Raw genomic sequence first — 12,135 nt, forward strand, 5'->3', positions numbered from 1 at the left:
GGAGGGCTGGCCCGTTCACGAGCGCTATGCAGTAAGGACGCCCTCCGGGGCAGGGCCCCCTGGCGAAGGTTTCTTCCCTCGTTTGGAAACCTCCGTTTCCAAATCTTCAGAGGCGGCCCTTTTCTTCCCATGAGGGGAGGGGATTTTAGATTCCCCTCCCCGACTATCCTCCTTCGTGGAGACATTAATTCCCCCAGTTTGGATGTGTAATGTATGAAGCCCCCCCTTGGCTTCTTTATTCTTCCCTTCATCTTCTCCTGATGGCACTTGATAGGGTGCGCGCTCAATCATCCTGACTAGTACATGATCCGGCGAGCCTTCAGGAAGAGGGGGCGAACATCTGATCCTCTCCGCCTTCCATATCTAGTCCTAGATGAGAGTATTTTTTCAGATTGGTGTTGCGTCAAATATAATGACGACATGTTCAGTTGCGGAGTTACTTACTTGGGTATTCGGATGGTTGCAGTTGAGACCCGCGTCCTCGATGGTGTCCGGACACTTTATTCGTGGTCCCAAGAACAACTTGTACATCCCTTCGAGCGTCATGCCGAAGAATTGTTGAAGAGTTCGTGGTCCTTCCGGGTTGAACTCCCACATGCGGAGAGGTCGACATTGGCATGGAAGGACTCAACGAACTAGCATTACTTGCATTACCTTGACAAGACTGACATCCCTCTCAAGAATATCCCGAATGCGGCCTTGCAATGTTAGTACGTCATTAGCTGGCCCCCACTCCAGTCCCTCGTTGACCCATGACGCCAATTGAGGCGGAGGGCCCGAGCGAAAGGCGGGGCCCACCGCCCACTTTTTGCCTCTGGGAGTTGTGATATAGAACCACCTCCGCTGCCATAAGTTGGACACCTCCGAGAAGGAACCCTCTGGCCATGGGGCATCGAAGCTTTTGCTTATTATAGCGCCTCCGCACTCCGCATATCGCCCATCGATCACCTTCGGCTTTATATTGAAGGTCTTGAGCCACATGCCAAAGTGTGGGGTGATGTGGAAGAAGGCTTCACACACGACAATAAACGACGAGATGTGAAGGTTCGAGTCCGGAGCTAGATCATGAAAATCTAGCCCGTAATAGAACATGAGCCCCCTAACAAAGGGATCAAGACTAAAGCCTAAGCCTCAGAGGAAGTGGGAAACAAATAAGACGCTCTCGTTGGGTTCGGGAGTGGGGATGACCTGCCCTTGAGCAGGTAGCCTGTGCCGGATTTTGGCGGTCAAATACCTGGCCTCCCTGAGCTTCGTGATGTCCTCCTCTGTGACAGAGGAGGCCATCCACCAACCTTGAAGGTTGGATCCGGACATGATTGAAGGTCTGAAGTGCTTCAGCCTGAGCTTTGGGTGTTGGGACTCGAGGTGGGGGTAGGAGCAAGCGTGGGAAGAAAGGGAGAGGCCTCGGTCCCTCTATAAAGGGGGTGAATATCAACCGTTCACAGCGTGACCGTTTGGGACTTGCCTAAAATCGAGGAGTCATGCTAACAGGCGTAGTTTGGGTTACCCACACCCATATTGATGAGAATCCCGTGATAAGGGGAACACAATCTCTGCTCCGACAAGACGTGCTAATAAAACCGCCTCGCAATACGTGTAATGACAGGCTGGGAAAAACGGGTCGTAATAACCGGGCCGCAGCATGATATCACATTGTGGAAAGTTGTCAGTAGATTAGATTTGTAAAATATTGTGCTCTCTACGGTGGTATGTGGAAATTATTTTGCAGAGCCGGACACGATCCTCGTGTTCAGGATCTACCTTGGAGTATTCGGAGATGGAACCCGCCTTGCAATGCCGAAGACAATCTGCATGCTGGACTCATCGTTGTTGAAGCCTGGTTCAGGGGCTACTGAGGCAGTCCTGGATTAGGGGGTCCTCGGACAGCCGGACTATATACTTTGGCCGAACTGTTGGACTATGAAGATACAAGATTGAAGACTTCGTCCCGTGTCCGGATGGGACTCTCCTTGGCGTGGAAGGGAAGCTTGGCGATTCGGATATGTAGATCTCCTTCTCTGTAACTGACTATGTGTAACCCTAGCCCCCTCCGGTGTCTATGTAAACCGGAGGGTTTAGTCCGTAGGACAACAACAATCATAATCATAGGCTAGCTTCTAGGGTTTAGCCTCTATGATCTCGTGGTAGATCAACTCTTGTAATACTCATATCATCAAGATCAATCAAGCATTAAGTAGGGTATTACCTCCATCGAGAGGGCCCGAACCTGGGTAAACATCGTGTCCCCAGCCTCCTGTTACCATTAGCCTTAGACGCACAGTTCGGGCCCCCCTACCCCTGATCCGCCAGTTTTGACACCAACACCTACCACATAAATCTTGATCTCTAGCCTTCCCCAAGTTGCTTTCCACTAAAATCTTCTTTCCACCAAATCCGAATCCTGTGAGAGAGAGTTGAGTGTTGGGGAGACTATCATTCGAAGCACAAGAGCAAGTAGTTCGTCATCAACACACCATCTATTACCTTTTGGAGAGTGGTGTCTCCTAGATTTGTTAGGTATCACTTGGGAGCCTCCATCAAGATTGTGGAGTTGAACCAAGGAGTTTGTAAGGGCAAGGAGATCGCCTACTTTGTGAAGATCTACCCGAGTGAGGCAAGTCCCTTGTGGGCGACGGCCATGGTGGGATAGGCAAGGTTGCTTCTTCGTGGACCCTTCGTGGGTGGAGCCCTCGGTGGACTCGCGCAACCGTTACCCTTTGTGGGTTGAAGTATCCATCAACGTGGATGCACGATAGCACCATCTATCGGAACCACGGATAAAAAATCTCTGTGTCTCCAAATTGCGTTTGCACACTCCAATCCCATTCCCTTATTTTCTTGGAAGTTGCATGCTTTACTTTCCGCTGCTCATATACTCTTTGTATGCTTGCTTGATTTATATTGTGAATGGTTAAACTTGTGCCAAAACTCCACTCCAAGTTAAAGAAATTAAAAACTGCCAACTTTGTCTGTTGAGTGTCTATTCACCCCCCTCTAGACCCCTTTTCTCGATCCTTTCAGCATTCCGTAGAGCCACCGCATCCCAGCAAAGCAGGGGTCGGGGGAGATGCTGCCACGATGCACTCTCCTCCCCCCACACCGACCACCGCGAGCACCGGTCCATCGTGATGACACTCGTGACAACATGTCGGTAGCAACGTCCGACCCATGGACCTGCCGCGATCAACGCCAAGTTCTTCAGGAGCGAGCTCGTGAAGATGGTCGAACCACTATCGAGCGCCGTGCGATGCATGCCACCAATCAGACAGGCAGGCGGGAGGACCCGCTGTGGACCTCCCGGCTATGGGAGGCTACGGTGGCCTACCTTACGAGGTGGGTTGACCGGCCTTTACCCGTGAGCTGCAGCAGTTCCAGTGGTCCTCCCACCGCACGCTCAAGCCTGACGTGGGAGAGAAGTACAACGACAAGACTTAGCCGTCGGAGTTCGTCAGCATCTACACCATCGCGATGCAGGCCGCTGGGGCGCGCGACGACAAGGTGCTTGCCAATTATTTCCCGTTGACACTTAAGCCCAACGTAATGTCGTGGTTGATGCACTTGCCGATCGATTCCATTTCTTCTTGGTCAGACTTGTGTCATGAGTTTGTTGGTGCCTTTACCGGAGGCCATTAAGCTCATGGCCAGGCGAGTGATTTGCACATCATTCCCCAGAAGGAAGGAGAAAGCCCGCACAAGTACATCCAGAGGTTTAGCCAGGTGCAATACAACATCCCATGCATTCATCCTGCCGCCATGATCAGCGTATTCCACCAGAATGTGCGCAATCGCAAGATGCGTGAATAATTGGCAATGAACAAGATCAGGGGTGTGGCTGAACTCTACGTTCTGGCCGACAGGTGTGCCCGGGCTAAGGAGGGGAAGAAGTACCCCGGCGAGGACGCCGGCGCGGAAACCGACTGCACAGACAAACCGCCGCTCCGGCAAAGAAGGGGCGACGTCCTAACAGAAAGCACAAGGGCAAGACAGTACTTGCCGTCGAGGGGTCCGACGACACCGGTGCTGCCAAGAAGGACAAGGCAAGCGACCCCGGCAAGGAGGTTGCCGGGTGTGCCGCTTGTCAGGCCTTGGTGGCTACCGACAAGCTGGGGAGCTCCGACAAGCAGTACTGTAAGATCCACCGCACCAAAGGCCACAACCTCCAAAACTACCAGCAAGTCGAGCTGCTTGCTGAGAAGAAAAAAGCTGAGTACGAGCGGCGGGACAAGGAGAAGGGGCAAGACGGTGCTGGAGGGTCCGACAAGAAGCGTGGCGACCAAGCAGGCCGCCGTGGCAAGGACAAACAACAAGAGAGGCCCGCTAGGGGCCGCGACAAGAAGTAGGAAGATGATGATCATGACGAGGACGATGATTCCAGCGACCATCAGTTCCAGAAAGCTGCAGAGGCCATGTGCGTCGATGATGGCGCCTAGTTTCACACCTCTCACCGCCAACTCAAGCAGTGGGCGCAAGAGATTGCAGCGGCGGAGCCATCGGTTGACGCAGCCACTGAGCTGGTCCGGCACGCCAATCATTTTCGACACCGAGGACCACCCGAATCGCACAATAGCGGTCGGGTGCTTGCTGTTGTTGGTTTCGCCAACAATATGCAACCTCAAGGTGACAAAGATACTGGTCGATGGCGGTGCCGGCCTGAACCTAATCTCGCCAGTCGTGATCAAGAGGCTGCAGATTCCTGATGGAGACCTCGAGGAAACGGGCACGTTTCAAGGGGTCAACCCGGGAAGGAGCTAGCCAAAGGGAAAGGTCACGCTGCCCATGACATTTGGAAGTGAGCTGAATTACAGGAGGAGAGGATTGTCTTCGACGTAGCCGAGATCCCCTTGCCGTACAACGGGATCCTTGGCCGCCCGGCGCTATCCAAGTTCATGGCGGCGTCACACTACGCCTATAACACGCTGAAGATGCCCAGGCCGATGACCATCATCACCGTCCCCTCTGACAAGAAAGACGCATTGATTTGCGCTGATAAACTCTATTGGCAAGCAGTTGCAGCGACTGCTGCCAAGGCACTTGTTCTTGCAAGATAACCGGTAGGACCTCTCGCACCCACCCCGGCAAGCGCACCTCTTTGGAGTGTTGTGCTCCCGTGGAGGATGTGCCAGAGAGATCCACCGGCAAGAGCAAGAAGTCTAGAGCTGCACCACCAGAGACCAAGAAGGTGTCCGTCAAGGAGGACGGCACGAGAGGGGCCTTCACCATAAGCTCCTCCGTCGATAGCAAATAGGAAGGCGAGCTCGTCGCTTTCCTGCGGGCGAATGTCGATGTTTTGCATGGCAAGCCTCCGACATCCCCGGCGTTCCCAAGGAAGTGATTGAGCACCATCTTGCTGTCTGTCCTCATGCGCGGCCCGTCAAGCAGAAGGTCAGGAAGCAAGCCCTGGAAAGGCCATAATTCATCACAGAAGAGATCAGAAAGCTAGAAGCAGCAGGCTTGGTGAGGGGGGTACTCCACCCAATGTGGTTGGCCAATCCGGTGGTGGTGCGCAAGGCAAATGGGAAGTGGAGGCTGTGTATTGATTACACTGATATCAATAAAGCGTGTCCAAAAGACCCTTTCCCATTACCACGCATCGACCAGATTGTTGACTCCACGGTTGGGTGTGATTTGTTGTCCTTCCTCGACACCTACTCCGGATATCATCAGATCTTCATGTCAAAAGAAGATGAAGAGAAGACGACATTTATCACCCCATGTGGTACGTATTGTTTTTTGCGGATGCCTTTCGGGTTGAAGAGTGTTGGCTTAACTTTTGCAAGAGAGGTCCAAATTGGTTTTGAACCCCAGCTCCATAGAAACATGGAAGCCTATATGGATGATATAGTGGTCAAAACCAAGGACAAGGCAGCACTGGTGCAGGATTTGGAGGAAACTTTCACAAATCTGCGCAAGATCAATCTCAAGTTGAACCCTAAGAAGTGTGTTTTTGGCGTGCCTTCCGGCAAGCTTCTCGGGTTCTTCGTGTCATAGCGCGGGATAGAGGCGAATCCCGACAAGATCAAGGCCATCGAGCAGATTGAGGCACCTAAGCGGATCAAGGATGTCCGTCGGCTCACTGGCTGCATTGCCGCCATGAGCAGATTCATCTCCAAGTCTGCTGAGCGTGCCCTTCCCTTTTTCAAAAGTTTGAAAAAGGCAGGCCCAATGGAGTGGACCCCAGAGGCCGAGGCAGTGCTCCAAGATTTGAAGAAGTACCTCTCCTCTATGCCTATACTGGTCACGCCTAAGCCGCAGGAGTCGTTGCTGCTGTATCTAGCAGCAACGAATCAAGTGGTTAGTGCTGCACTAGTGGTGCAGAGGGAGGTTGACGAGAAGACAGAAGTGATGGCGGACCTGGTGGACGTCGAGGCAGGGTCCCCCCCAGCAGGACTTGATCCCGGCAAGGTGAGGCACCCGACCGAGTCTGATGCCAGCGAGACAGGACCCACACAACTCGGTGAAGTGGTGCAGAAGAAGAAGATGATGCATCACCCAGTTTACTTTGTCAGCTCCCTCTTACAGGGGGCTAGGTCGAGGTATTCTAGTGTGCAGAAATTGCTCTTCGGCCTCCTTATGGCCTCGAGGAAGCTGCATCATTACTTCCAAGCGCACGAGATCACTGTTGTCACCCGCCCCCATTGCACCGGATATTGCATAACCCAGATGCGACAGGGAGGATTGTGGGGTGGGCCTTGGAGCTGTCAAGTTTCGGTTTGAAGTTTGAGAGTACCTCGACAATCCAGAGCAGAGTTTTGGCAGAGTTCATTGCGGAATGGACCTCGACGCCCGACAAAGAGGTCCAGGAGACCACTCTCCCTGGCGAGGAATCAAGTCGCAATTGGGTTATGTACTTTGATGGGGATTTCTTGCTACAAGGCGCCGGGGCTGGTGTGCTGCTTGTCGCACCCTCTGGAGAGCACCTCAAGTATGTCATCCAGATGCACTTTCCTAGGGATATGTCAATGAACAATACTGCCAAGTACAAGGGATAGCTTGCCGGTCTCAGGATCGTGCTAGATCTCGGAGTCAAAAAGCTCATTGTCAGAGGTGATTCGCAGCTCGTCGTCAGGCAAGTTAATAAGGATTATCAAAGTCCGTTGATGGAGGCCTACATGGATGAGGTGAGAAAGCTGGAGGAGTGTTTTGATGGTATACAGGCGGAGCACGTTCCCCGAGTGGAGAACAAGATCACCGACTACCTTTCAAAGCGCACCGCCTTCAAACTACTTGTGGAACCAAGTACCTTTGTGCTTCGGCTAACTCAACCATCCATGCAACCATCAACAGAGTCGAACAAGCGAAGGAAATCAGGCCCCGACAAGTACTTTCCCATAGAGCTCCCTGGAGCCGCCGGCAAGGATGCTGCCGGGGACACTGAACCTGCCGTAGGGCCACCGACTCCGACAGGGCGTCAAGCCCTGGCCGTGGATACGGCGGCTCCCATGGCACAAGAGATGCCTTTAGTCCTTGCCGTCGAGCCTCAGGCTCCGGCATGGGTGCAACATACCGTCCGATTCCTTTAAACGGGGGAACTTCCCTAGGAGCAGGAAGAAGCGGAGAGAGTGGCATGTCGGTCTGCCCTGTATCAGTTCATTGACGATGTTCTGTACAGAAAAAGGCCAAACAATGTCAAGCTGAAATGCATTCTCCAGGAGGAAGGACTAGAGCTGTTGGCAGAAATACATGGGGGCATATGTGGCTCCCACATAGGGTCGAGGGCCCTTGCCGGCAAGGCTCTCTGCCAGGGTTTCTTTTGGCCCACTGCCCTCCAGGATGCGTCAGCACTAGTAACAAGTGTGAAGCGTGCCAGTTCCATTCGAAGAAGCTTCATCAACTAGCTCAGGCCCTTCAAACCACCCCTCTCTCCTGGCCCTTCTCGGTCTGGGGGCTCGACATATTGGGCCCTTTCCCTCGTGCAGTCGGGGGCTTTGAATACTTGTACATTGCGATCGACAAGTTCACAAAGTGGCCTGAGGTGGAAGCAGTGAGGAAGGTGACATTGCAGTCATCCATCAAGTTCTTCAAGGGGCTAGTTTGCCGTTTTGGTGTACCCAATAGGATCATCACCGACAACGGCACACAGTTCACAAGCCACGCCATCATGCAATACATCAAGGATCTCAGCAGCAAGGTCTGTTTCGCTTCCGTGGCACACCCATGAAGCAACGGCCAAGTACAGAGAGCAAATGCTGAAGTTCCGCGAGGCTTAAGAACGAAGACTTTTGACAAGCTGCGCAAGAGTGGAAGGCGCTGGATTGATGAGTTGCCGGCGGTTCTTTGGTCGATCAGAACAACACCAAATCGAGCCACCGACCAGACACCCTTTGCCCTGGTCTACAGGGTAGAAGCAGTCTCCCCATGGAACTCATACACGGGTCACCTCGAGTGCTCGCTTATGATGAGCTTGAGCAAGAGCGATTGCGGCAAGATGACGCGAAACTCCTTGAGGAAGATCATCTTCCGGCGACTGTGAGAGCAGCACGCTACCAGCAAGCCTTGCCCCGCTACCATAGCCTTAAGGTTCATGCCCGAGGCTTTAAGGAAGGCGACCTTGTTCTTCGGCATGTTTAGTTGGCCAAGAACTCCAACAAGTTGACGCCAAAGTGGGAAGGCCCTTATCGGGTAACACGAGTCACCAGGCCTGGCGCAGTCTGCCTGGAGACTGAAGATGCCATTCCAGTGAGCAACTCCTGGAACATCGAGCATCTTTGCAAGTTTTACCCATAAGGCGCGGCTGCCGGGCCCCCCGACAGGCCACCTTTTGTACAAGCCTTGCCGGCAAGGCATGTAACCCTCTGTACAAAGCCAGGCGCAGACCCTGAGCATAAATAAACGAAGCGCTGGCGCCCTAAGTTATAACATGCATGCTAGGTTGAGTCTCCTCCTCGGTTAGGGTTGATAGTGCTTAGCGGCGACTAACCCCTAGCTTAGAGGTCGAGTTTGCGTCTCTTTGTTCCTCTCCATCCTTATTGGTTTGCAGGATACATGAGCATATCCGCTTAGCCATATGGAGATGAGGAGAACAAGCTGGCGCTCCGACCCCGACAAGCTAGGGTTGCCGGGGGCTGAAGACATGAGGGTCCGACCCCAGCAAGCCAATGCTACCGGAGGAGGGACCGCAGATGCAGATAAATTTTTCATCCCCTGTCTTGCATTCCCGTATGAAGTTAGGGGCGTATGAAACCTCGTCTTGCTTCTAGGCTACCGTGGTCCTTTTTTCCTGTCCCAAAGAAATTATTTCTTGGGGCAGAATGTGGTTGTAGCTGCGGCAGCAAGGAAACAGGCATAGGGCCTAACTCTATTTCATCACTACCTCAGCCGAAAACGTGAGTGCGGCTGAACGAAGTAAGGGAGCGGCAAGGCCTGTTGCCAGGAGACTTTGTTTATGCAGAAAATAACAAGGACTCGTTCCTTGGTATGGGCATGGCTCACACACAAAGGACCCGATAAGCACCCCTTTGTCATTAATACGCCCCATACAAGTACAAATCATACAGAATGTATACATGAGCAAGGGGATTGCATGTTTTAGACCTAACTAAGGCCCGTAGGCTTACAAGCTAAAAAAAGATAAGGTGCCCCTAATCCCTTTCTTGTCCCTCTCCTCAGGAAATGCGACAAGAAGGTGAAAAGGGCAGAAGGAGCGCCTAGGCGAGGTACAAGCAGCAGAAGGCATCAAGAGAACATGCCGGCGATCGCCTAGGAGAGGGCTGGCGGTGATGGCGCCGGAGGAAGAGCTGGAAGATGAGGCAGCGGTCCGTCAATACGCTATGAAGGCGTCGATGCCATCGTACTCTAACTTGACGGACCGCCGCCCGCCTTCTTCGCCTTCTCCGGCCCCCCCATGCCAGCCACCCAAGGAGGCGACCCCAAGAAGTTCAAGGAGCCGGCGACACGGATGATGGGGTCACCGGTGTCGCTCTGGAGCGGCGCACCCGACGGCTAGTCAGATCCGTCATCCCGCCGCCTGCTACCCTCATCGTCGCTGCTGCTGTCCTTCTCGTCACTCCCGCTTGAGGAAGAATCTTCATTGTCAGAGGAGCTCTCCACGCAGCACTTTAGGCGAGTGCCAAGGTCTCCAAAGACCTTGACGGAGAGCAGGCCATTCTCCATCAACTTGAAGTAGAGAATGAGTCCCGGCGTCAGGCTGTGGCTGCGGGTGAAGGTCTTCCACCCACAGTGAAGATACATGATGTGAGGGGCCGGGAAGTTGACGTTGGCCCATGTGCCGCTGTTCCCGCAGCCCGTCATGTGCAGCCTCAGCGCCTGCGGCGGGTCCAGTTCCATCTCCCGAGCAAACGGAGTCGGGAGACGAAGACGACGGTGCACCGGCCAGTGCAACCTGATGAAAAACTCGTCAGGGTTGTCCCTGACGTGGCCCTCCATTGGGGGAAGGACCACGGCGGAGGCGAGGCTGATGTACCGCCCCGTCCTCCTCTTCCCCAAGCACCGCGGCAGCCTCGGCCTCGCCCCCTCCCCCTTCCCCTCATGGCCGGCTCCGCCGCCACGAGCTCTTGGGGAGGGGTGACGCGTTGTCGAGTAGAGACCCTCGCTGCCACCGATGAAGCATCAGCGCGGCCTCTCGCCATGACAGAAGAGAGGAAGGATCAGAGATGGGGAGAGGCGGATGGCGAAGGACTGAGAGGCGCCGTTCATCCCGCTCCCCTCCTTATAAAGGGACGGGGGTGGGGCTCGGCCGCCCCTTTCGGCCAGTCCGGCTCATTAAGGTGACAACGGGCGAAGCCGTCGACCGCCCTCCCCACCCAATTGAAGGTGCGTGGGAATCAAACCACGCGTGCATGTCTTCCCGTGTTCCGTGCGCCTCTCACTCGCCCCGCGCTGTGCATGCGGCGTACATGGCACGAGGGACAGACATAATGGGACGCGTGGAGCGACGGTTCCCAAGTACGGAGAGTAAATGAGCAGCAGCCCAGCGGTCTTGAAGAGACACGCAAGCCGCCTCTTTACTGTTCGCCGCAAATGAAGCTAGCGTGCTTCGATCATCCGTGCGCGTAACCCGCATGTCACACATTCAACGTAGGTCATGGGGAAGCGCACCGGGCGAAAAGCTACTGTTAAAAACCGCCCCACCTGCCCGCGCACCGTTTTTGGGCCTAGCCCAACAAACGCGCTGCGCTTATGTGTGGCCCAGGCCCGGGCGCTCCTGTCGATGTACTAAAGTAGGGGCACTACCTTGTACCCCTTACTAGGTGCACGGGCAGTTAGAGCCGTGCGGCCACGACCACACCAAGCAGGGCAAGGGGAAGGGCCGGAGCCGCAGAATAGCCAACACAACACCAAGACCAGAATAAGAAGAGGGCAAGGCGATTCTCCCCGGCAAGAGCCTTGCCGGGGCAGCTTCCACGACTCCGACAAGAGTCTTGCCGTGGCAACCTGCCCAGCCCCACGCCAGCGGAACGCGCCACCCTTGAGCCCGAGGTTCCCAATTTCATTGGAACCAGGGCTCGAAGGCACTTCTATGGTGGCATGCAGATCTTTGTGAAGACAAGAGACACTCCAAGACAGAGGAGGAATAGAAGGCGACGAACCTCGGCAAGATCCTTGCCAAGGAAGCACACAAGACCTCCGGCAACATCCTTGTCGGGGACGACTACGACGCGGTGGCAAGGCCCTTGCCGGGGCCGCGGCAAGGCCCTTGCCAAGGATGTCTGTGACATCTACGGCCAGGCCCACGCCTGCCATGGTCCCGCCACCACTCCCCATGCAGCTGCCAGCCCACCAACTAGGTAGGCACCTGCATGTCAACAGGAGGCTTCTAGGCCAAATCAGCAACGCCTATGTGGTGGCATGCAAATCTTCGTGAAGACTTCTCCACCGCGCCACCTCAGCTGCCTGCTAGCCTACATGGCGCAACCTCAGCTGCCTGCCATCCTACATGGCACCACACGCCCCGCTGGCACGGACGTGTGTCGAAGCAGGGTGGAGCAGCGACGGACGGGACAGGGGTTCACATTTAATGCGCCTTGTCCCATATGGTTAGCGATAGGCTTAACCACAGTACCCCGAAGCCACCTCCTATGTGCCACTATGGCGACCCCCTTGCCTATAAAAGGAGGCCCAAGGCATCCAGGAAAAGGATTTGGACCCTTGGACAAGTTACACTCATTGTAGCTAGCT

Source organism: Triticum dicoccoides, chromosome 3B, assembly GCF_002162155.2.
Source record: "Triticum dicoccoides isolate Atlit2015 ecotype Zavitan chromosome 3B, WEW_v2.0, whole genome shotgun sequence".
Classification (NCBI taxonomy): Eukaryota; Viridiplantae; Streptophyta; class Magnoliopsida; order Poales; family Poaceae; genus Triticum; species Triticum dicoccoides.